Consider the following 5,543-nt stretch of genomic DNA (forward strand, 5'->3'; position numbering starts at 1 on the left):
TCCTCCAAACTCTTGCAAGGTCTGTCTGCTATTTTAATTTCTGAATTGTGGGAAAGAAGAGATACAATCATTTGCCCCTTCATTTTGGATGGCTTGTGTTGGTATGCCACAGACAACTTAGCCCCTCCACTGATGCGATGCAGCCTTCAGGATGATAAAGCAGGTTTTATTTTTCAGTTTCTGTGATTCATGTGTCTAGCTAAATTATTTACATTTGAATGCTCATCTGCACGCAATAACATGAGTATAGTTACACCAGTGCCATGCTCCATGAACTATCCACATGGACCAGCTTCTTAGGAATACCATATTACAGAGAGTGAGACTGAGAATATTCATACCACTTTCCATCCACAGTGGGTGTGAACCAGGTTATAGATTTTTTTAAAAAATAGGAACGGATGGAATACATTTTCCAATGGCTGTATCCCATGTGTCTGAGACCTGTTAATTTGCTTTCATAAGCATACTACATCTGGCAGAGGTTGAGCAGACCATTGTCATTCCCTAGGATATGTTTCATTTCCATAGGGTACAAAATGAGAAATTGAATGGTCATCTAACATGGTTCTCACCCTTGTATCCTTCACAATTTTAAAAATGTCACCAATTGTCATTTTATTTATTGTGGCTTTTAAAAACTATGAATGCTGCAATATTACTCGTTTAAATTTAAATATATTGGATTGTGGTATGTTTCATTGGTTCCCACTTGGCCTCTCTCACTACTCAGACCTACAAACCATGGCCATAATGTAGAACTTCCACCAGCTCCAAGGTGTATCATTCCAACCATATATGCAGGCCTAGAGAACTGGCTGCTAGAGTCTCCCTGTGGACCACTCTGGTCCAGGATCCTGTTATCACATGGCCCCCATATACTGACATATGAGGTCCAAGATGACACTTTATGTTGCCTGCTATTTGTGTGGATTCTGATGACTGACCTATTTGTTTATTTTCCTTTCTCTAAGACTACCCAAGTAAATGACATCAGACCCACTTACAAAGTCCTAGAAGAGCCATTCTGGTATATGACTGCTATAGAACAGTAGGCCAGAAACCAGGAAGCTTCTCAACAAGTAGCCTCATGGCATATCACCCTCCTCCTCCTAGGTCTCCCTTCCCTCTGTCCCCGAATGGGACCAAGGCCATCGATGCCTTCTGCTGCCCCCTCCCTCACAGCAAGGACTGCCCGCTTGTACAAGCTCCCTCACTCCCCTCCCACACCTAGCCTTGGAGTGGACTCAAGAGTTCTTACCCACTGTTATAAACATGGTTTCTCCTGGAATCATCTTGGGAACAGTATTGCTCACTTAGCATGCCAAGTTCTCTGTGTCTTACTAATTTTTGCTACATGTTTCCTCATCAGCTCTCTCACTTCTATTTCCTTCAGAATGTCCAAAACCCTCTCTAAATTCCCAGCATCACACCAAGCTAGTGACACATTCATATTATCTCCAAAGGTTCCTGCCAGTTTCATTAATTCAGTGTTATGATTTTCTTTCCCACAAAAAAAAAAAAAACTGCTCCTTTAGCCAACCTCATGTTGTATTAGGAGCAGCGGGGCTGCGTCCCCAGCACCCTGATTCTGTAGTAATATGAGCAGCGGGGCTGCGTCCCCAGCACCCCGGCTGCCTGCTAGCTTATTCCCCGAAATAATTACATGGACACTCTATTCTTTTAAACACTGCTTGGCCCATTAGCTCTAGCCCTTACTGGCTAATTCTGATATCCCAACCAACCCATCTCTAATAAACTGTAGCACCAGTTTTACCGGGAAAGATTCAGCATGTCTGACCTGGCGGCTTCCTTCATTGCGTGTGTCTGCCGGGAGAGGGGAGCATGGTGTCTCTCTGAGCTCACTTCCTCTTCCTCCCAGCATTCTATTCTGTTTACTCCTCCCACCTATGTTTTAACCTATCAGGGCCAAGCAGTTTCTTTATTGCTTAACCAATGAAATCAACAGATTGATATATGACACTCCCACATCAACCTCATATCCCATTTTGTGCCTTAAACAAGAACTTCAGATGTCATCCTTTAGCAGAAGAAGTGGGTTGCTTCTGTGGTCCAGGATTATTCAAAGGGATCTGTAGACTTGGGTGTCAATTGTATCTATCCAGATGTCTTCATCCCATGCCTGATGAAGGCACTGATCTTGCAAGAGAATGAAACTTCAGCCATTTCTGCAACTCAGTTACACTGATCACTCAGTGCTGGGAAGGGTTTTCAGTATTTTCTATTCCCTGGACAGAGGTACTCATTCAAAATCTTCAACAGAGGATTTCCTGTGTTCAAAACAAGCCTTTACCTGGTGATAAATTACCCCCAAACCTCCCTATCCTCTTTTGTATTCTTATGCAAATTGTCCCCAGAAAATCCAAAATCTTTATAATTACTGGCCTTTCAAAGTCCCCTAGTATCTCAGGTACTGCTTTTACCAAGTCTTTGCAAAAGTATAAGATTTTGGCTTATTACCAGTTATGGGTGCTTTTATTTTCATATTTATTTTTTATATATACGTGTATATACCTAACTATATGTGCACCACCGTGTGAAGATCCCTGAGAGGCTAAAGAGAATGTTGGATCCTCTGGAATTAGAGTTACAGAGATTGTAAGCCAGCAGATGTGGATGCTGGGAGCTAAATTAGGTCCTTTGCAAGAGCAGCAAGTGCAAGTGCTCTTAATTGCTGTGCTCTCTCCAACTCCAACCAGTGACCATCTGAACAAGTCAGTCTCCTATTAGAAACCATCCATGCCTTTCAACAATGACTGGGCCTTACTGTAGCTTTGCCTCCTCATATAATTCTTGGTATTACTAGTTCAGGAGCAGACTCTGGGGTGCTTCTAGCTGCAGAAAGTTTATTGAAAGGTATATTCAGGGCTTACACTAGTAGATTCCTCCTGTGAGCAGCTCCAGACCCAGAACTTCTCAGCAGAGTTGCACTAACTTCAGACAGGGAACTAAAACTTTTATAGACCTGAATTGACCAGCCATTGGTTGTGGGCCACTCCTGGAAAGGAATTTTGAATTTGACAGTACTGTTTAGCTAAACCAGGAGGTCTCAACCCACTCTACAGGGGCCACCTGTCAGATATTTACACTGTTATTCACAACAATAGCAAAATTACAGTTATGAAGTAACCATAAAAATAATTTTGTGGATGGGGTCGCCATCACATAAGGAACTGTATTTAAAAATTGCAGCATTGGGAAGGTTGCGAACCACGGCTCTGGAGGAAAGTCTTGGAAAGAAACCCAGCTGAGACTTGCCCCTACCAAACTCTCTGCATCTGGGGAAAATCACTGCTCCTGTTCTGAAGAGGGGAAAGGTACCATAGCATCCAGTATATTTAACTTATCTGGATGATAGGCAGAGCTACGGCCCTTGGAAGAGATTCACACACTGAACATCACAAGCTATTATTACATTACTCCACATGGCAGACAACTGTAAATATGATTAAGGACCATGGACAGGGGCAGTTGTTCTGGATTATCGGTCTGAGCCAAATTTCATCATGTGCATTCTTAAATGTTTTCTTTCTTCATGTGCACTGGAGTCAAGAAGAGATCGGACTATAGAAGTCTGATCAGAGAGGTGGAAGACAGCTACCCTGGAAAACAGTAAAAGAGGCCACAAGCCTAAGATGTGAGCACACTCGAAGAACTTGTTTTCCTACTTCAAAGATCTGGATTAAATGTAGTTCTTCCTTCTTCAAATTAAGCAACAAAAAAAAAGGAAGGAAGAAAGGAAGGAAGGAAGGAAGGAAGAAAGAAAGAAAGAAAGAAAGAAAGAAAGAAAGAAAGAAAGAAAGAAAGAAAATCCCAGGTATACCCTCCATGTTTGGGGTTTTAGTTCCAGATATAGCCAAGTTCACAAAGTTCACAACCAAGAAAAGCCATCGTGAGTTCAGGAACAGGATCATGTACATGACTCTCCTAATTACTCTTCATGGTGTCTGGAGAAACCTTTGTCCTTTCCCTGCATGCCAACCCAACGGTCAGAAACTCACCATGTCATTCTCAAGATCCAAGCCAGAGAGATCCTTGATTTCCATTGAATCACACTGTTGAGTTGATCTCTACACCTCAAAGGGACTCTTCCAAGCTGCCGTGCCCAGTGGTGCCTTCACTGGCATCTATGAGCCCTAGAACTCCATGACAGTGATAAGATGTGCTACATGGGTGTCTCAAAGGCTGCTGAACATGTCAGCAAAACTATGACATCTGCTTTGGTTAGCAAGAAACTGTTGTAGAAGAGAAGATCGAAAAACTGATGGTTGAAATGGATGGTTCTGAAAATAAATCTAAATTTGGCACAGATGCCATCCTGGGTGAGTCCCTGGCTGTCTGCAAAGCTGGTAGTGCAGAAAAGGGGGTACCCCTTTACTGTGATATCACTGACTTGACTGGCAACCCTGAAGTCATCCTGCTGGTCTCAGCTTTTAATGTGATCAATGGTGGTTTGCATGCTGTCAACAAGTTGGCCATGCAGGAGGAGTTCATGTCCTCCCTGTGAGGATGTCCAGTTTCTGGGAAGCCATGGGCATTGAGGCAGAGGTTTATCACAACCTAAAGAATGTCATAAAGGAAAAATACAGGAAGGATGCCATCAATATGGGTGATGAGAGTGGGTTTGCGCCTAACATCCTAGAGAACAAAGAAGCTCTGGGATTGCTGAAGAACACAATTGTGAAGGCTGGTTACTCTGATCAGATTGTCACTGGCATGGACCTGGCTGCCTCTGAGTTCTTCAGGTCTGGCAAATAGGACCTGGACTTCAAGTCTCCTGATGACTCTAGCAGGTAGGTCCATCACACCCAACCATCTGGCTAACCTGTATAAGTCCTTCATCTAGGAGTGTCCACTGGTGTCCATTGAGGACCCCTTTGACCAGGATGACTGGGAAGCCTGGAAGAAGTTCACAGTTAGTTCAGACAACTGGGTGGTTGGGGATGATCTCAGAGTAGCCAACTCAAAAAGGATTGATTGCCAAGGCTGTCAGTGAGAAGTCCCGCAGTTGCCTCCTACTTAAAGTGAACCAGATTAGCTCTGTTGCTCCATCTTTGCAGGTGTGTAAGCTGTCCCCATTCAATGGTTGGGGTGTCATGGTGTCCCATCACTCTGGGGAGACTGAGAATACTATCATCGCTGAACTGGAGGTGGAGCTATGCACTGGATAGATCAAAAGTGGTACCCCTTGCTGATCTGAGCACCTGGCCAAATACAATCACATCATTAGAATAAAGGAAGAGCTGGCCAGCAAGGCCAAGCTTGTAAGCAGGTCCTTCAGGAACCCCCTGGCCAAGTAAAGTGTGGGTGGAGATCCCTGGCGTCAGCAGGTGCTTTTACACAGGTATGAATTAACAATTTATTCAGGTAGAGCAGGGTATTTTACTCTCTGCCCCACTGGCACTTGGGGACACACTTGTCTGTTGTGACAACCTATTCTGCACATTGCAGAATTGCTGTCTGCTTTCCATTATGTTCCCAAGATAGATCACTAGCATCCCTCCCTTTCTCCCCAACCACAG

The 5,543-nt window shown here is 43.8% G+C and overlaps 1 pseudogene; it reads left to right on the forward strand.

The window, feature by feature from the left end:
• Window positions 1-4,166: 4,166 nt before the first annotated feature.
• LOC101984878 lies at window positions 4,167-5,321 on the forward strand (annotated as a pseudogene).
• Window positions 5,322-5,543: the final 222 nt, after the last annotated feature.

Source organism: Microtus ochrogaster, linkage group LG7_11, assembly GCF_000317375.1.
Source record: "Microtus ochrogaster isolate Prairie Vole_2 linkage group LG7_11, MicOch1.0, whole genome shotgun sequence".
In the NCBI taxonomy this organism is placed as follows: Eukaryota; Metazoa; Chordata; class Mammalia; order Rodentia; family Cricetidae; genus Microtus; species Microtus ochrogaster.